Raw genomic sequence first — 21,236 nt, forward strand, 5'->3', positions numbered from 1 at the left:
CGCGTTGGTAAGTGCTGGCTAGCTCTCCCTCCGGAGCCTCAAGGTCGGTCCCAGTTGGATTTGTAAACGTATAAGAGGAGAAAGAAACAGACGGACTGCAGGCGAGCCGCGGCTCCTACGGCAGCGCCGACACTTCCGGTCCCTCGTGAATTCATGAACTCCTACTTATCCTTGGACCATGACCCCACAGATGAGCACCAGGCCTTAATATCACACTCCATTTTCAGATTTCTTCACTTCTGGCTCTAAAGCTTCCAACCTTATCGTTCCCCAGCCCCGCACGGCCTGGTTTTATCTTCTCCCCAAAATCCACAAACACAACTGCCCTGGTGGATCCATTGTTTCCGCTTGTTCATGTCCCACTGAATTAATTTCCACAAACCTCGACTCCATCCTATCCCTTCTGGTCCAATCCCTTCCTACCTAGATCCAAGACACCTCCCACGCCCTTAGTCTCTTCAATTACTTCCGTTTTCCAGGCCCCCACTCCCTCATCTTCACCATGGATGTCCAGTCACGCTATATCTCCATCCCCCACCAGGAGGGTCTTAAAGCCCTCCGTTTCTTCCTCGGCCGGAGAACCAACCAATCCCCGTCTACTAATAATCTCCTCCACCTAGCGGAGTTGATCCTTACACTTAACTTCTCCAACTCCTCCCACTTCCTCCAAATCCAAGGCGTACCTATGGGCACTCGCATGGGCCCCAGCTATGCCTGCCTCTTTGTAGCGAATGACGAACAATCCTCTGCTACATTGACGACTGCATCGGTGCTACCTCCTGCACCATTGCAGAACTCACTGACTTCATCAATTTCACCACTAACTTCCATCCTGCACTCAAGTTCACTTGGACCATCTCCGCCACCTCCCTACCATTTCTTGATCTCACCGTCTCCATCACAGGAGATAGACTGGCGCCATTACAAACCCACTAACCCCCACAACCATCTCAACTACACTTCTTCTCACCCTGTTTCCAGTAAACACTATCTCCTGCACCCAATTCCTCCGTCTATGCCGCATCTGCACCAGTTTACACCCCAGCGGTATGAACATTGACTTCTCTAACTTCAAGTAGCCCTTGCTATCCCTCTCTCTCCATCCCTCCCCCTTCCCAGTTCTCCCACTGGTCTTCCTGTCTCCAACTATATTTTATTTCTGTTTGCTTTGCTGTTACCTTCTCCCAACTAACAATGATCTATTCTATATTTTCCTTGATCTCCATTCCCCTTGTCTTGTTTTCACACCTTACACTTCCTTATCTATACACCTCCTTTTCTATTATGTACCACCCACTCCCCTGACATCAGTCTGAAGAAGGTTCTCCACCCGAAATGTCAATCATTCCTTCTCTCCAGAGATGCAGCCTGTCCCGCTGAGGTACTCCGACATTTTGTGTCTATCTTAAAGTATAAAGCAAAGTATAAAGTATCCTTCATTGTCATTCAAACTTGTAAGTTTGAATGAAATTTCGTGCCTTGCAGTCATGACCGAGAATAAAATAACAGAACACACAATGAACACAGTTTAACATCCACCACAGTGAGTCTACCAGGCACCTCCTCACTGTGATGGAAGGCAAAAGTCTTAAAGTCCTTGTCTCTTCCCTCCTTGTTCTCCCTCTGCATTGAGGCAATCCAGGCTTTCGATGTTGGCCCCCCCGCCGGGTGATGGTAAGTCCCGCAGCCGAATCCGAGCTCCGCGAACGGGCCGGTTCAAACTCCGCGGCCCGGATAGTCTTTACTGGAAGCAGGGTGGGAAGAAGTGTAGTTGGGATAGTTGTGGGGGTCAGTGGGTTTTGTAGATGTCAGTCTATCTCCTATGCTGGAGTAACGTGGCAGGTGAGGCAGCATCTATGGAGAGAAGGAATTGCCGACGTTTCGGGTCAAGACCCTGCTGTTATTGGATCCTTGAACGGTCTTCTCATATGGCAAGGATAAATATACCGATCTTCCAATCTACCTCGTTGCAGCCCTCACGCTTTTTTTTTAATACCTGCACTTTCCCTGTGGCTGCAAAACTCTCTGTTTATATTCATGGTTACACTGCCTGATGTCCTCACTTATGGTGGGGTTTGCCCGGAAAACACATAAAACAAAGTTTCTCACTGTATCTCTGTACACGTGGCTGGAATAAACCAACGCCCAATTTCAAAACTAAGAGCTGGCGGAGGAAGGAACTGCAGATGCTGGTTTACATCGAAGAATGGCACAAAAAGCTGGAATAACTTAGCGGGACAGATCTGGTGTCTGGCAGAGGATTTGATCAAATCAACCCCAATGGATCAGGTTTTACTGACATTGATTTCCTCCCCTTCACCCCGGATGTCCCCTGTGTCTACGTCAGGAGACATGGATCAGTAATAATCGATTTGAAATTCAATTCTGAATGTATTTATAAATATTTGAATAATGAAAGCTGAATAGATAAAAAAATTAAGCAAATTTGTTATCCATTCAGGATGGGCATCCACACAATCTGGCGAGGATCTTCAATAAACAGTTGCCAGCAGATCACGTCCGACCAAGGTGTCCCACTTGGGAAACAGTATTAGTGTAGTTTAGTTTGGGTTAGAGATACAGCAATAGAAACGATCCCAACAGTAAACGCCACCTATCCATGTCCTCCAGAGAAGCTCCCCTTCCCGCTGAGTAAACGCCACCTATCCATGTCCTCCAGAGATGCTGCCTGACCCGCTGAGTTGCAGTTTACAGTTTAGTCTATTGTCACGTGTACCGAGGTACAGTGAAAAGCTTTTGTCCCGTGCTATCCAGTCAGAGGAAAGACAATACATGATTACAATCGAACCATTTAATCCAGCACTTTGTATTTCAAGCAGGGAAACAGGCCCTTCGGCCCACCAAGTCCATGCCGACCATCGATCACCCGTCCACACTAGTTCCATGTTATCCCACTTTCCCATCCACTCCCGACAACACTAGGGGTAATTTACAGAGGACCAATTAACCTACAAACCTGCACGTCTTTGGGACGTTGGAGGGAAACCGGAGCACCCGGAGGAAACACCCAGGGAGAACGTGCAAACTCCACACAGACAGGACCAGAGGTCAGGATCGAACCCGGGTCTCAGGCGCTGTGAGGCAGCAGCTCTACCCGCTGCACCACTGCCGTCCATTTTCCCCTCGTGACCTGTACTCCAGCCTGGGACAGGGAAAGTCATAATGGGAAGCATTGAGGGGGAAGTGTAGTGCAGATGGAACCAGATCCAGGCAGGGTTCTAGTAGGTGAAGAATGTTTAGTTTATTGTCACATGCACCGAGGTACAGTGAAAAGCTTTTGTTGCGTGCTAACCAGTCAGCAGAAAGACAATACATGATTACTATCGATCCATTTACAGTGTATAGATAGATACATGATAAGGGAGTAACCTTTAGTGCAAGGTAAAGCCAGCAAAGTCCAAACAAGAATAGTCTGAGGGTCACCAAAGAGGTAGATAGGCAGATAGTAGTTCAACACTGCTCTCTGGTTGTGGTGGGATGATTCAGTAGCCTGATAATAGCTGGGGAGAATCTGGTGGTGTGCGAATGTGCGAAACTTAGAATGTGGTCTAGGTTTAGATTTATTATTGTCAAGTGCAGTAAGTTACAGTAAAAAGCTTGTTTTGCAAACTTACTACATAAATACAATCCAGTACAATAGGTAGAGCAAAGGGGAAGATACAGAGTGCAGAATATCGTTCTCTGCAATTGTGGTGCACCAGTTCCAGAAACATAGAAACATAGAAAATAGGTGCAGGAGTAGGCCATTCGGCCCTTCGAGCCTACACCGCCATTCAATATGATCATGGCTGATCATCCAACTCAGTATCCCATACCTGCCTTCTCTCCATACCCCCTGATCCCTTTAGCCATAAGGGCCACATCTAACTCCCTCTTAAATATAGCCAATGAACTACCTTCTGTGGCAGAGAATTCCACAGATTCACCACTCTCTGTGTAAAAAATGATTTTCTCATCTCGGTCCTAAAAGACCTCCCTCTTATCCTTAAACTGTGACCCCTTGTTCTGGACTTCCCCAACATCAGGTATAATCTTCCTGCATCTAGCCTGTCCAACCCGTTAAGAATTTTGTAAGTTTCTATAAGATCCCCCCTCAATCTTCTAAATTCTAGCGAGTACAAGCTGAGTCTATCCAGTCTTTCTTCATATGAAAGTCCTGCCATCCCAGGAATCAGTCTGGTGAACCTTCTCTGTACTCCCTCTATGGCAAGAATGTCTTTCCTCAGATTAGGAGACCAAAACTGTACGCAATACTCTAGGTGTGGTCTCACCAAGACCCTATACAACTGCAGTAGAACCTCCCTGCTCTTATACTCAAATCCTTTTGCTATGAATGCTAACATACCATTCGCTTTCTTCACTGCTTGCTGCACCTGCATGCCTACTTTCAATGACTGGCGTACCATGACACCCAGGCCTCGTTGCATCTCCCCTTTTCCTAATGGGCCACCATTCAGATAATAAAAGACCAGTGGATGGAACCAGATGGGGAGGAAATAAAACTGGGTGGGCAGAGGGATTGGAGGGGGTAAGGGAGGGGAATGGTGGTATGGGAATGAGAACAACAGGTCGAGGATCAAAGTTAATCAGAATGAGAGGGGAAGAACACAAAGGGGGTAAGGGTTACTTGGAATTGGAAAATTGAATGTTCACACCATCGGATTTTCAACTAATCAGGCAGAATACGAGATGTTGTTCTTTTTGTTTAAGTTTTTAAATTTTAGTTTTAGTAATATACTAGACCATTGCGTTCCCCCAATGCAATATTCCACCACTCACCCATTCCCCAATGCAATCCATTCCCCCAACGCAATATTCCACCACGCACGCATAGCCCCAACCCTGCTCCACCACTCCTCACCTCCCCCCATCATACTCCCCTACTAAACACAATGTTTAAATAACATTAAACAACAATTCTCGCCCTCTCCTCCTCCCCTTCCCCACTCCCTCCCTCTCCCAAACAACATATTGGAGCGCTATCATGTACTGTTTTGGCATACGTTCCGGATCACACTCACAGACACACAAACAAGATGTGAGTTTTAGTAATATATAGATAGATAGTGGGGAAACAGACCTTTCGGCCCACCAAGTCCATGCCGACCAACAATCATGCATTCACTAATTCTATGCCATCCTACTTTTGCACCCTAGACACAAGGGACAATTTACAGAAGCCAATTATTCGACAAACCTGCACGTCTTTGGAGTGTGGGAGGAAACCGATGGTCTCGGAGAAAACCCACGCAGTCACAGGGAGAACGTACACACTCCGTACAGACTGCACCCGTAGTTGGATTGAACCCGGGTCTCTGGAGCGGTAAAGGGGCTGTCCCACTGCGGCGACCTAATTCGCGAGTTTAGAAGAGTTTGCCCTCGACTCATACTCGCAGCATGGTCGACACGAGGTCCTTAGAGGTCTTTGTAACTCTCCTTCATGCTCGAGAGTAGTCCTTGCGTACTCGAGGCATCAGCTAGGTCGCGGCGTTTTTTTCAACATGCTGAAAAATACCCGCGAGTAAAAAAAGTCGCCATGGAAAAAAATCAATATTTTTTTTTTACTCGTAGATGCCGAGGGAACAAACAGAATGTGAATACGGGTAGTTCTGCTATAACACGTTTCCCGAACACTAATTGGATATAGCACACTGTGGTGCAGCTGGTGGAGTTGCTGCCTCACAGCGCCAGAGTCGCTGGTTCGATCCTGACTATGGGTGCTGTCTGTGCAGATTCAGCAAGTTCTACCTGGGACCATGTGGGTTTCCTTCTGGTGCTCCAGTTTCCTCCCACATCCCCAAGATGATCAGTTTTGCAGGTTAATTGGCCGTCAGTAAACTGCCCCTAGTGTGCAGGGATTGCGTGAGATAGTGGGATAACATAAAACTAGTGTGAACAGGTGATTGATGGCCAGCAAGGACTCAATGGGCTGAACGGCCTGCTTCCATACTGTATCTCTAAACTAAACACGACTCGATTAATGAATTAGGGAACATAATAGCCCTGTCCCACGGTACGAGTTCATTCCAAGAGCTCTCCCGAGTTTAAAAAAAATCAAATGCGTGGTAAGCACGGAGAATGAACGTAGCGGGTACGTCGGAGCTCGGGGACGATTCTTAGCGGCTCGTAATGCTAACGGCAGGTACTCGGGAAGACTCGCTAACGGCAGGTAAGCACGGGAAGACTCATGATAATTTTTCAACATGCGAATTGTTTACAACATTAGGGAGGTTATGTCCCACTGAGACCACATCAGGGGTATCCAGGAGAAAGGAGCCAAAGTGCAGAATATCATGGTACAACGGCAGAGAAAATTTTCAACATGTTGAAAAATGTCCACCATAAATCTCCGGGTTCGAATCAGGGCAAACTCGGGAGAGCTCTTGGAATGAACTCGTACAGTGGGACAGGGCTTTTATTTGTATTACTCAAGCCAAATTGATTATGTGATTTCAATTGGGAACTGGAGAACCATTTAACAGTTACTTAGGAAATTGAGAAGTAGAGGAAAAAAGCTGTCCGGAAAAACAGTTCATGGAGAATAAAAGGGTTTATTGTAACTTCCCCACAGTAATCAGACACCTTTGCCTCTTAAGAACACATCTCTGTAAGTTTCAACAGGAGAGTAATTGAAACTGACAAGTCAATGTTTCAATTGACATTTGTACAATGATACTCTGTTAAAAAACTGTGACATACAGCCTTTAGTATTTTTAGCTTATGGTAACAAAAACAATCTTATAGTAGCTATTAAAAATGTGCTTTATCCTGCAAGTTAAATAACTTGGTTATTTCAAATCTGAAACTCTCCAATTCCTATTCCTCTTTCCTCTTGTGCCACGATTTTCTGGAATAACTATTGTCGCATTATACCTGCATTGTTTTGTGTTGGTGAATTGTTTACAACATTAGGGAGGTTATGTCCCGCTGAGACCACATCAGGGGTATCCAAGACAAAGGAGCCAAAGTGCAGAATATCATGTTACAACGGCAGAGATAGTGCAGATTTAAAAAAAAATGCAAGAGCCACAATGCGGTTGGCTGGGGGTTGGAGGGTGGGGGGGTCAAGAATGCATCCATAGCTTCTGAAAGGTCCACTCAAGACTGCGAACCAGGAAATAAGCTGTCCTTGAATCTGGTGGTGCGTGCTTTCAAGCTTGCCCCCCCCCCCCCCCCCCCCCCCAGGGCAGAAGATGGAGTGACCGGGGTGCGAGTGGTCGTTGATGATGTTGGCTGCTCTCCCCAAGGGAGAAGGTTCAAGATAGAAAAAGATACAAGATGGATAGAAGATATGCTACTAAATTCACAGTGACGCAGCGTCAGAGACCCAGATTCGATCCTGACTACGGGTGCTGTCTGTACGGAGTTTGTACGTTCTCCCTGTGACCATGTGGGTTTTCTCCTGGATCTCCCGTTTCCTCCCACACTACAAAGTAGTACAGGTTTGAAGGGTGTGTGGCATCTGTAAATTGTCAATTGTCCCTCGTGTGTAGGATAGCAGTGTACAGGGTGATCTCTGGCCGGCATAGACTCGGTGGGCCGAAGGGCCTGTTTCCACACTGTATCCCCAAAGTCAATGGGTAAAGCAGGGCTGGGGGGTGGAGGTTCTGACTGCCATTGCACGTGGCTCCCCCTTTGTTCTCGGTGGCCCACCTCATTCTAGGTCCCTCCTCGCTCTCTGCGGCGCGGTTCCCATCCTCGACGGTGGCTCGGGGCCGATTCGGAACCTGCAGTGGACAAGCCCGCCTACCGGGCGAGGCCTCCTCCTGTCATCTGACCATGGCGGGCAAGGTGGGCCTGCTCACCGGGAGAGCCCTGGCCCATTGCTCACTGGGACAGCCCAGGCCCCTTGCTCACTGCGAGACCCCCGGCCCCCTCCTCACTGGGACAGCCCCGGCCTCCTGCTCATTGGGAGAGCCCCAACCCTCTGCATCTGGGAGTCCAAAAACAGGAGGCCTCAGGGAAATATAAAAAACCTGTCAACCATTTAAACTGGAGCTGAAGGGAAGGTCCTTTTTCCAGAGTTCTGCACGTGTTTGGGATTCCCGCACAGGGACTCCAGCCAACAATAACCCCCTAGCTCCCTCCCAAATTAATCAGCCAACAGGCCACAATAATACCCAGACCCACAAGTCAGCAGCACATTTTTTCTAAAGGCCATCAGCAACCTAGTCTGGAATTGATTTAAAACATTACCAGTCTATGACTCTTACAATTTCTTGTACAGTGTGCATACTTCATAAATGGTAAAGTCCACTTTGTTTATTTTAAATAAAAGATAGAAAGAGAGTGCTGGAGTAACTCAGTGTGTCTCAGGCAGCATCTCTGGAGAAAGCTGGGTGATGTTTCAGGTCAGGACCCTTCTTCAGCAGAAGAGCTGGAGGTGACAAAAGACCAGGACAAACTCGGGCCAGCCACAAATGTCCTCAGGCAGGGCAGACCCCCTGGTAGATCCATTGTTGGCTCGGGGAGGTGTGGTCTCAAGAGCAACACTGTGGAGAACTGTGCAACTGGTAAAATGACTAGGGAGGTGGAAGGGGCAAAGAGGGAGGGAGGGAAGGGGAATATGAGATAAAGTTACCTAAAATTGGAGAATTCACTGTTCATACCGCGGGGTTGTAAGCGACCCAAGTGAAATATGAGGTGCTGTTATGCATACGTGGTGCGTTAGGTTTTATTTTGCTTGCTTAGAGCCAGAATTATACAGCACAAAAACAGGCCCTTCGGCCCAACTCATCCATGCCGACCAAAATGCCCCAAGTTGGTCCCATTTGCCCCCATATCCCCCTAAACCTTTCCTATCCACGTCCCTGTCCAAGTGTCTTTTAAATGCTGTATTAGTAGCAGCCTTGACTACCCTCTCTGGCAGCTCGGTCCATACACCTGTGTGATAAAGTTCTCGTGGTGAATATCGTTTAAGGTCACTGCATTTGCAAGAACACCTGGGCGAAATACCAATTAAGACTGGCTTCAGGCAAATCACAGCTTACCGCCACCCAAGCAGTATTTATCGATCAGCCTTATCTCCCTCCGTAACACTGCTTCATCTTGAATTATTGTCCTTGCACCGTTAAATGTCTTAAAACGTCGTACATTATTAATAATGTACGGCTGATATACATGAGATGTTTATAATATGTTTGCTTCTAATAAAAATATTATTAAAAAAAAAAAAAAAGTTTTAGAGCTCACATTTATTCTTCTTATAGCGGAATGGGCTATGTAATAAACTCACCAGATACTGCACAAGCATCTCTGACGCGCTCCATATTACTCCATACTCAATTGTGTTGAAAAGCCTCAAGGCCGTGAGAAGCACTATACAAGTCTTTTGTTAATACAATTTAACGGAGGCAGTAAAATAATGAATTTGAAGGACAGGAATATTTGAAACCTTCCCTTCCCGAGCTTTGAACATTATTCTATGTACAGAACAGAGAACTGCACAGAAGATAGACACAAAAAGCTGGAGTAACTCAGCGGGACAGGCAGCATCTCTGTAGAGAAGGAATGGGTGGCATTTTAGGGTTGAAACCCTTCTTCAGACTGATGAGTTACTCCAGCTTCAGGTGGTAGACAAAAATGCTGGGGAAACTCAGCTGGTGAGGCAGCATCTATGGAGCGAAGGAAATAGGCAACGTTTCGGGTAATCACAGAGTGGGGGCAGGGAGTTTAAGCCAGCGTCTGCAGTTCCTTCCTACACATAGAACTGTACAACACAGACCATCTTTCGGACCACCACGTCTGTGTGACTAATCCCATCTTCCTGTGCATGGTCTTAGTTTAGAGATGCAGCGTGGAAACAGGCCCATCTGCCCACCAAGTCCACACCGATCACCCCATACACTATAGTTCTATCCCACACTCGAGGGATAATTTACACAAGCTGTTTCAACCCACAAACCCGTACGTCTTTGGAGTGTGGGAGGAAACGGGAGCACCCGGAGAAAACCCACGTGGTCGCAGGGAGAACGTGCAAACTCCGTACAGACAGCACCCGTAGTCAGGATTGAACCGGGGTCTCTGGCGCTGTGAGGCAGCAGCTCTACCGCTGTGTCACGATGGCACCTATCATTCTATTTCCTACCTGTTCATTTGTCTGTCAGAATGTCTCCTAAACATTGCTATTGCCATCACCTTCCACCGCCACTCCTGGCAGCTCGCTCAAGTTACCTGTCACTGAGTTAAAACAAACACTGACATAGAAATGTCCTTTAAATGTCCCCCTCTCATCTTTAACCTATGCCACGAGTCAGGAATGTTTAATTGTCATATGTACTGAAACGGAACTATTGCAGCAGCATAACGGGCCTGTAAACACAGGACTCAATAGATAATACAAAAAGCAAACAAAATAAGAAGTTCAATCAATAAAAACTCTTGTATTTGAGAATTCCACAAAGACTCTGATTACCAACCTTATTTGTGCATCTGATATTTTTATAAACAGTGGCACAGCTGGTAGAGCCGCTGCCCAAACAGTGCCACAGACCTTGGTTTGATCCTGTCGTCAGGGCTGTCTGTGTGGAGTTTGCACGTTCTCCCTGTGACCTCGTGGGTTTTCTCCGGGTGGTCCGGATTCCCTCCCACATCCCAAAGACGAGCGGACCTGTGGGTTAATTGGTTGCTGAAAGTTGCCCACAGTGTGTCGGGAGTGGATGAGATGTGGGATAGCATAGAACCAGTGTGAACGGGTGATCGCTGGTCAGCATGGACTCGGTGGGCCGAAGGGCCTGTTTCCTCGTTGTATCTTTAAACTAAACTAAACTTATTTCACGTATATCCTTTCAGCCCGCGATACTCCAAAGAACACAGTGCTAATTGTCCAACCGCTCCTTACATTAATATGGTTTTATCATCATGACGAATATTGACACAAAGTGCTGGTGTAACTCTACAAGTCAGGCAGCATCTCTGGAGTGGTAGATAGGTGATGTTGTGAGTCGGGACTCTTCTTCAGAATGATTGGAGAGTGTGCAGACGAGGTTCTCCAAAGCTGCTACATCTTTCCTGTAGTGAGGTGACTAGAACTGCACACTAGACTCCTCATGCGGTCAAAACACTCTATTGCCTCCACTGATGAAGACATAACCCTCAATGTGGGGGAAAGAACTGCAGATGCTGGTGTAAATTGAAGATGGGCACAAAATGCTGAAGTAACTCAGCGGGACAGGCAGCATCTCTGGAGAGAAGGAATGGGTGACGTTTCGGGTTGAAACCCTTCTTCAGACTGATGTCAAGGGAGAGGGAGGTACACAGATAAATAAGTGTACGGTGTGAAAACAGACAAAGGGAATGGAAATCAAGGAAAATGTAGAATAGATCATTGTTAGTTGGGAGAAGGTGACAACAAAGCAAACAGAGATAAAATGTAGTCAGAGGTGGGAGAACTGGGAGGGGGAGGGGATGGAGAGAGAGGGAAAGCAAGGGTTATTTGAAGTTAGAGAAGTCAATTTTCTCTAAATTTCCCTGTCCCGCTGAGTTACTCCAGCATGTTGTGCCTGTCTTCAACATGACCATCAATGTTCTGCTCACAGCATGCAAGAAACACTTTGTTAAACATTCTTTGCCAATGCAATGTTTTACCGATACACTTCCTAACTTGTTGGAACAATCACCATAATTACTGGAGAGAGACTCAACAATATTGGGACCCACCACACTTCATATTCTCACAGATCGCAATAGTGCCCCAGGTGATTTTGAACTCTGCTGCAAAAATAATGAAGAGAAACATTATCTTTCTGCCTTTGCTCCCCGATCCAAACTCAGCCAGATGACACTTTAAGCAAACTCTGCGTGCGATTTTCTTACAATCCGATGGCGCAGCGGTAGAGTTGCTGCCTCACAGCGCCAGAGACCCGAGTTCAATCCTGGCCACGGGTGCTGTCCGTACGGAGTGTGTGCGGTCTCCCCATGACCTGCAGCTTAGGTTTACAAGGTTAATTCCCGGGATGGCGGGACTGTCATATGTTGAGAGAATGGAGCAGCTGGGCTTGTACACTCTGGAGTTTAGAAGGATGAGGGGGATCTCATTGAAACATATAAGATTGTTAAGGGCTTGGACACGCTGGAGGCAGGAAACATGTTCCCGATGTTGGGGGAGTTCAGAACCAGGGGCCACAGTTTAAGAACTTAGCCACAGTAAGCCATTTAGAACGGAGACGAGGAAACATTTTTTCTCACAGAGAGTGGTGAGTCTGTGGAATTCTCTGCCTCAGAGGGCGGTGGAGGCAGGTTCTCTGGATGCTTTCAAGAGAGCTAGATAGGGCTCTTAAAAATAGCGGAGTCAGGGGATATGGGGAGAAGACAGAAACGGGATACTGATTGGGGATGATCAGCCATGATCACATTGAATGGCGGTGCTGTCTCGAAGGGCCGAATGGCCTACTCCTGCACCTATTGTCTGTTGTCTGTTGACCTGCGTGGGTTTTCTCCGGGATCTCCAGCTTCCTCCCACACTCCAAAGACGTACAGGTTTGAAGTTAATTGTCTTTGATAAAATTGTAAATTCTCCCAAGTGTGTAGGATAGTGTTAGCGTGCGGGGATCACTGGTCGGCGTGGACTCGGTGGGCCGAAGGGCCTGTTTCCTCGTTGTATCTCTAGACTAAACTAAACTAAAGCCAGACCCGCTGCTGCAGGTGATGTTTGTTAATCATTAATCCCAATACCAAAAGAAAATATAATGTAAATATGGAGAAAGGAAATACTTCATCTGGCTTTCTTTTCTCACACTGCTGGAGAACATAGGCTCAGTGACTTAAGAGTTCTTTAGAAATAAGTCATAGTGCTCTAAAGGCGTTTATATATTTTTAAATCACTGTATCAAATTTCCTGGTTGAAACTAATCTGCAAGCAGCACTTGGGAATAAAGTTCCTCAGAACTTCCCAAATATTATTCTGCAGTACAATAGGGCTTGAATATTTGCCCCCAAGTAAATTTGTACAAGCTGATTTACATTGAAATATTAATCCGCAAATGTCCTTTATAAGTTACACTATGGAATTCATTGCCGCAGATGGCTGTAGAGGCCACGTCATTGGGTGTGTTTAAAGCAGAGATAGATAGATTCTTGATTAGTACGGGTGTCAGGGATTATGGGGAGAAGGCAGTAGAATGGGGTTGAGAGGGAGAGATAGATCAGCCATGATTGAATGGTGGAGTAGACTCGATGGGCTGAATGGCCTAATTCTGCTCCTGTGGCTTACGAGCCACACCACTCCCAAGTTACAAACTCAGAAACACAACTAATACAAGGAACACAAAACAGTACAGCACAAGAACCGCAATGTCCGTGACAAAAACACAATGTCAGGTTAAATTAATCTCCTCTGCCTGCACGTGATCCATATACATAACCGACCTAAAAGCCTCTTAAATGCTACCACTGAATCTAATTCCACATTCCAGGCACACACCACCCTCTGTGTAAAAATGCCCCACACATCTCCTTTAAACTTTGGCTCCCTCATATTAAAGTCATGTCATCTGGTATTAGATATTTCCATCCAGGAGAAAAGACTCCCAATGTCTACTCTATCTATGCCTCTCATAATTTTGCGTACTTCTCTCAGGATTCCCCTCAGCCTCCGACGATCCAGGGAAAACAATCCCAAGTTTATCCAATCTCTTCCTGTAGCTAATACCCTGCAAATCAGGCAGCATTGTGGTAAACTGTAGATTAGTGCAACTCATATTATGTCATGCTTCTGTAGTTACGCCCACTAGCTTTTCAGTTATCACCGCTTGCTGAATTCCCTTAGTGCAAGTGGAATGTGCAAGTGTGAAGTCGTGCTTAATAAAGTGTAGTTAATAAAGTCTTTGGATCTCTATCTTGGTGTAAGGCTTCTGTTATTGATGGTCATACTCAACATGGTGTCAGAAGTGGGATTCGAACCCACGCCTCCAATCAGAGACCACCAGCCTTCTCTGAACCCTCTCCAAAGCCCCTGCATCCATCGTGTACCGGGGCGACTGGAACTGCTTGCGGCAGTGCGGTGCCTGAAACAGTTCACACACTTGGCAAATGCCAGAGAAATCAAGTTTCTTCTCCTTTCAGAAGAGAGACACAAAAAGCTGGAATTCCTCAGCGGGACAAGCAGCATCTCTGGAGAGAAGGAATGGGTGACGTTTCAGGTCGTGACCCAACACTTCTTCCCCTTTCATCTGTTTGTGGATGGGGCTAAATTTGACACGGACTTAGGTTTTCGTTGCAGATGATTTTAGTCTTCCCGAATGCAAAGGCGAGTTTAGCTCAAGAGGAGGACCCTCCACTTCCCTCCCCTCTACTTTCATTCTGAAGAAGGCTCGCGACCAGAAATATCACCCATCCTTTTTCTCCAGAGATGCCGCTTGACCCACTGAGTTACTCCAGTACTTTGTCTCTCAAGTTTATTTTGGATTAGTTTAGAGATTCAGTTGAAACAGGCTCTTCAGCCCACCAGTAATCACCCGTAGTCTTAAGAAGGGTCTCGACCTGTGACGTCACCCATCCCTTCTCTCCAGATGCTGCCTGCCCTGCTGAGTTATTCCAGCATTTTGTGTCTATCTTTGTTTAAACCAGCATCTGCAGTTCTTTCGTACACAGTAATCATCCATACACTAGTTCTATCAAACACAATAGGGACAATTACAGAAGCCAATTAACCTACAAACCTGCACGTCCTTGGAGTGTGGGAGCAAACTCAAACGGTCACAGGGAGAACGTGCAAACTCCGTAAAGACAGCACCCTTGGTCAGGATCGAATCTGGGTCTCTGACATCGTAAAGGGCCTGTCCCACTTAGGCGATTTTTTAGGTGACTACAGGTGACTAGGTTGTCGCCACATGGTCACCGGGGTGTCGCCTGTATGGTCGTGAGTCGTCTCCTCAGTTGCCCAAAGAGTCGTAGCGTTTTTCTGGTCTCCGCTGGATTTTCAACGTTCAAAAGTGTTCAGCGGCAGCCGGCAACAGTGGGTTTGACGCCAATGAGCGTAGCTTGACTTCTCCAGAGGTAGGTGCTGTCGTAGGTTGTCGCCGGTGCTGACTGCGGTGAATTCCATTGGCGACTACCTACATCAACCTACATCAACCAGCGACGGGTACCGGCGACTGAATTGTCTTCAGTTGTCGCCTGACAGGGTCGTAGCTTGTCGCGGGTGGGCGCAGGTTGACTTTGGTTGTCGTAGGTTGTCACCTGTGTGGCGGTAGGTTGTCGTAGGTGTGGTCGTAGGTGGACGTCCTAATGGGTCGCCGGTTGTCGGTAGCTTGCCGTGGCTGGACGTTGACTAGGTGGTAGGTTGTTGTAGGCATTGTCGTGGGGGGGGGTGGGGTCCAGTCATCGGTTTTTCGGCGACCTGCTACGACTATGACAGTTTCCGGCAGTCGCCTTAAAAATCGCCTAAGTGGGTCAGGCGACCTGATCCGCTAGTTCATGGTTGACGCAAGGTCCTAGGTCTTTGTAAATCTCCTTCATGCTCGAGAGTAGTCCCCGCGTACTCGAGGCCTCAGCTAGGTCGCGGCGTATTTTTCAACAAGCTGAAAAATGCCCGCGAGTAAAAAAAGGCCGCCATGGAAAAAAATCGATACTTCTTTTACTCGTAGGTTTAGTCGAAGTAGGTTTTAGTAGGTCGGCATGTTAGTCGTATGTAATTGAGGGTAGTCGAAGGTAGTCGAAGCTAGTCAAAGCTATTCTTCTACATAGTCGAAGGAGGTCTGCAACATGATATTTTTTCAAACTCTCCTAAACTCACCAATTATGTCGCCACAGTGGGACAGCCCATTTAAGGCAGCAACTCTACTGCTGTAAAGGTGGACCTGCGTTTAACCTGCTTGTGAAGGGACACATTAGACATACATACACACTAGTCCTTCGGGATTGCAGGGGGAGGCAGAGGCCCTCTTCATGTGACAGCCCCCAGTCCACTCACAAATATAAGGTTCTGTATCTTGGAATTATATATATTTTAACTCAAATCGCAGGAAGCTGAGGGGTGATCTCATGTCTAAAATCATGAGGAGAATAGAGAGAGTGAATGCACAGAGTCTTTTACCAACGGTCGGGGAATCAAGAACCAGAGGATATAGGTTGAAGGTGAGAGGTTCAGATTTATTATGAACCTGAGGGGGCGACATTTTCACACAAAGGGTGGTGGGTGTATGGAACGAGCTGCCAGAGGAAGTAGGTCGAGGCTGGGACTATAAAGGGCCTGTCCCACTTGGCTGTCATTTGCGCGTCACGTCACGCACCATGCGCTCATTACGTGCGTGTCATGACACGCGCTTTGTGCGTCGTGACGGGTAAATGATGACGCGTAAATTACGCGCAAATGACGGCTAAGTGGGACAGGCCCTTAACAGCATTCAAACGACAACTGGATAGGTACCTAGATAGGACAGGTTTGGAGGGATATGGGCCAAACGCAAGCAGGTGGGACTAGTGTAGCTGGGGCATGTTGGTCAGTGTGGGCCACTTTCCCCGCTGTTTGACTATGACTCCAACACACCGCAGAAACACCAGGAGGATATTCCTGCTCCACAAATGGAGGGGTTGTTGCGGAACAAAGGAGATCTGTTGTCTTCATTGGTGGTCAAATGGAACTGACAGCAGCTGAACGGAGCAAAATGCTTGGATTTATCACACTGAGATCTTCAGATGCCTTACTGAGTAAAATCATGTTTCAATATCACGAGGCAAATAGACAGGGTGAATGCCCTTTTATCCAAGGAAGGGGAATCACAACCCAGTGGACACAAGTTTAAAGTGAGAGGAGCAAGATTTAATAGGAACCAGAGGGGCAATTTTTCACACAAAGGGTGGTGGGTGTATGGAACGAGCTGCCAGAGGAGGTAGTTGGGACAGGGACTATAACAGCATTTAAACAACACCTGGACAAGTACATGGATAGGACAGGTTTGGAGCGATATGGGCCAAATGCAGGCGTGGGACCAGTATATCTGTGGCATCTTGATTGGTACGAATGGGGTTGGGCCAAAGAGTCTGTTTCCATGCTGTACGACTGTGAACCAGAATGGTGAACATTAGAAAACTAATGCAGCATCTTCTAAACAAAATAATCTTGCACTGAATCACCAGAAGTGGTTTGGATGGCCTCAGGCTGGAATTGTCATTGTTTACATTGACTAGAGAGGGTAGGTGGGGAATCCAGGTGCTTTCCAAGGACTAGTCCCTCACAACAAACTCTGCCTGCCTTGCACCAGTTGCAATGCTCCAGTGAATGCACACGTTCCCCAGGAAATTTGGGTGTAACGTTGCCATGGGAGCAGGACATTTGGCTCCGGTTTTCTCCGCCTACTCCACTTTCCTCCCACATTGCAAACACGTACAAACTTGTAGGCCAATCGTCTTTGGTTAAAAATTGTAAATTGTAAAAATTGTGAATTGTCCCGAGTGAGTGTGGGATAGAACTAGTTTACGGGGATCGCTGGTCGGCGTGGACTCGGTGGGCCGAAGGGCCTGTTTCTGCGCTGTATTTCTAAAGTCTCAAGTCAAGACATGGCAGGGTAACAGACCCTTACGACCGAAGACCGCAGACCAGCTGGCTGGAGTCTTTACGAGGATTTTCAACCAGTCTCTGGCCCAGTCCACTGTCCCACCCTGTCTGAAGTCCTCCACCATAGTCCCCTTGCCCAAAAAACACCACGTCTCCAGCCTCAACGACTACCGGCCAGTCGCACTCACACCAGTGGTGATGAAGTGTTTTGAAAAACTGGTCCGGGGTCACATCAGATCATTCCTGCCCCGAAGCTTTGACCCCCATCAGTTTGCGTATAGAGCGAACAGATCCACAGAGGGCGCTGTAGCCACAGCCCTCCATGCTACACTGTCCCACCTGGAGCAGCGGGGGAGCTACGTGCGGATGCTCTTTGTGGACTACAGGTCTGCTTTTAACACCATTCTTCCCCACAAACTGGTGGACAAACTGGGGGACCTCGGACTTCCACACTCCACCTGCATGTGGATAAATAGCTTCCTGTCGGGTCACAGCCAGAGAGTCAGAGTGGGCAATCACACATCCACGGCCCTCAGCCTCAGTACCGGCTCTCCACAGGGCTGCGTGCTGAGCCCCCTGCTTTACACCATCTACACATATGACTGCAACCCCGCCCACCACAGTAACACCATTGTCAAATTCGCGGATGACACCACGGTGGTGGGGCTCATCTCTGGGGGGAATGAGTACACCTACAGGGATGAGGTGGAGCAGCTGACAGTGTGGTGTGGAGAGAATAACCTGCTCCTCAACACCTCAAAGACTAAGGAGCTCATAATAGACTACAGGAAGAAGAAAACGGACATTACACCATTAATCATCAGAGGGGACTGTGTGGAGAGGGTGGCGGATTTCCGCTTCCTGGGAATCCACATTGAGGAGGACCTGACATGGAGCGTGAACACCTCTGCGCTGCTGAAAAAGGTCCAGCAGAAACTGCACTTCCTGAGGGTGCTCAGGAAGAACAACATCACCCAGAGACTGCTGCTGTCCTTTTATCGGTGCTCCATAGAGAGCATCCTAACATACTGTGTATGCGTGTGGTACACCAGCTGCACAGCGGCTAAGAGGAAAGCGCTCCAGAGGGCTATTGACAACGCCCAGAAGATTGTCGGCTGCCCTCTCCTCACCTTGGAGGACCTACACAGTTCCCATTGTCTCAAGAAATCCCAGAACATTATAAAGGACATTTCCCACCCCGGACACTCCCTGTTTGAACTGTTGCCGTCAGGCAGGCGGTACAGATCAATGAGGACAAGGACAAACAGACTCAAAAACAGTTTTTATCCCACAGCAATAACTACACTTAATATAGCCACCAAATGAGCGCAGGTGCGCTACATACCAAAGGGATTGTGCAATCGACAGAAGAATGTATGGTTGTGTGTTTATGCTTGGTTTTTTCATGTTATTTATTTTAGTTGTTAATTTTAGATATTTCTCTTTTACGTATCGTTAGCTTTTAGATAATGTGTGAATGGTGCACTGACTGGTTGGCATTTTTAATTTTGTTGTACATGTTTACATGTTATAATGACAATAAAGAACAATTTCAATTTTCAATTTCAAGAAGACAGACACGAAACGCTGGAGTAACTCAGCGGGGCAGGAAGCAACTCTGGAGAGAAGGAATGGGTGATGTTCTGGGTCGCGACCCCTTATGACCACTGGGTCCATGGAACAGCAAGCTCCCATTTCGACATTAATTATACCCTAACCCATTCTATTCTCCCCACATTCCCATCAACTTCCACAAGCCTCTATCACTCATCTACGAGCGGATAGAAAGAACGCCTCAGCTCAGAACCTCGTCAATTCCATCCTGTCAAGGGCCCTCGGGATAGTTCACGTTTCAATAAACCAGCCCACCTGCCGACAATCCTTTCTGACAGAATTAGTCCCAAACCATCTCCAATGTAGGTACATCACGCCTGAAGTAAGAAGATCAAAGCTGTGCGCAGTCTGGCCGACACGGAGAGGAGCCGGCAGCGCGAGCGGTGCGGCGGTTGATGACGGCGCCGACCGACGCACGAGGATGGACACGTGGAAGTGAGGACACTGCTGCCGGGGGGGGGGGGGGGGGGGGGAGGGACCAAGGAGGACCCGGCAGGAGGGGACCCCCAGCAGGAGGGGACCCCCGTTAGGGAGGGGAAAGAACAACGGGGAACCTGGCGCGCGGGATGGGGGGGGTGGAGGGATTTGTAACGATACAAGTGCCCTTTATGGGCGACTATTGGCATACCTTGGCACGGTGAGCAAGCAAAGTGTTTCACTCTGACGTGTCACATGTGACAATAACGTGTTCAATTCAATACAATCTCGGCGGCCACTGATGAGGTGGGAGGGGAAAGACTGAGAAGCAATTTGTTCACATAAAGGGCAGTGAGTATATGGAATAAGCTGCTAGACGTGGTAGGGGAGGCTATGACTAAGGTTTAAAATATATTTGGACAGGAATGTTTTAGAGGTTGTGGGCCAAACAGAGGAACACGAGGTCAGAAACTTGCATTGCGTAACAAATCAGATCATAGAACAGGCCGGTTGGCCCACAATGTCTGTTCTAAACATGAAGCCACAACCTACTCTTATCTGCCTGAACATAGTCCATTTCCCTCCTAGGCAGCATAGTGGCGCAGTGGGTAGAGCTGCTGCCTCACTGAGCTAGAGACCTGGGTTCGATCCTGACAACAGGCGTGGTCCGTGTGGAGTTTGCACGCTCTTCCTGTGACCACGTGGGTTTCCTCTGGGTGCTCCGGTTTCCTCCCACATCCCAAGGACATGCAGCTTTGCAGGTTAATTGGTCTCTGTAAATTGCCCAGCGGATGCCAAAGTGGGATAACTTAGTAGTGCATACGGGTGGCAGGGACTCGGTCGGCTGAAGGACTCTTCTCCACGCTGCATCTCCAAACCAAACATTCCCCGCATAATCCACGTTCCAAACAAAAAAGTCTCTTAAACGCCAGCCACTATTGTATCTGCCTTCACCGCCACCACATTCCAGGCACTCACCATCCTCTGTGTAAAACAAATTGCCAGGCACATCTCCTTTAAACTCCCCCCCCCCCCCCTCTCATCTTAAACCAATGCCCTCTAGTACAATAAACCCTCATTCTAACAGACCTCAACTTTGTCCGTTATCGCTGCTTGTCTGCTGTAACCCAGTAACCAAGTATCACTGCACTCGTGGTACAAACAAAGAACTGCAGATGCCGGTTAATACTCTAAAGGGCACAAAGTGCTGAAGTAACTCAGTGGGTCAGGCAGCATCTCTGGAGAACACGGATGAATGACGTTTCGGGTCGGAACCCTTCTTCAGACTCTCGATCTGGGACTGGGCCTGAAATCCAGGAGAGTTATGCCATAGGTGATAGGAGTAGAATCAGGCCATTCGGCCCATCAAGTCTACTTCATAGCTGATCTATCTCTCCCTCCCAACCCCTTTCCCCTGCCTTCTCCTGACGGCTCCGGCCTGCAGGTGGCCCGGGGAGAGGTGAGGATTGGTGGAGTCGATGGTCATGGCCCCGGGGGGGGAGGATTGCAGGTGAGGGTGGGCGGTGGCGGTGGAGGCAGCGGCAGGCATGGCCTGCAAGAGATCAGTGAAGCTGTGTGGGCCGGCGGTGATGACAGTAGGCCTAGCGGGGAGCGGGTGGGGACCAGGGATGGCGGTTAAGGTCAGTAGATCCATCCGTTATAAAGAGGTCTATAATAACGAGAGTTTACT

The 21,236-nt window shown here is 47.9% G+C and overlaps 1 protein-coding gene and 1 long non-coding RNA gene across 2 annotated transcripts in view; one reads left to right on the forward strand and one right to left on the reverse strand.

The window, feature by feature from the left end:
• garnl3 (GTPase activating Rap/RanGAP domain like 3) overlaps positions 1 to 21,236 on the reverse strand; it is a 347,312-nt gene that overhangs the window by 321,048 nt on the left and 5,028 nt on the right. The gene's annotated exons all lie outside the window — the stretch shown is intronic.
• On the forward strand, positions 5,381 to 15,559 carry LOC116991013. The gene is made up of 2 exons (XR_004416683.1): positions 5,381 to 5,432; positions 15,450 to 15,559. It is a non-coding gene; the product is annotated as an uncharacterized LOC116991013 (long non-coding RNA).

The sequence above is a fragment of the Amblyraja radiata genome, chromosome 32 (genome assembly GCF_010909765.2).
Source record: "Amblyraja radiata isolate CabotCenter1 chromosome 32, sAmbRad1.1.pri, whole genome shotgun sequence".
Taxonomy (NCBI): domain Eukaryota; kingdom Metazoa; phylum Chordata; class Chondrichthyes; order Rajiformes; family Rajidae; genus Amblyraja; species Amblyraja radiata.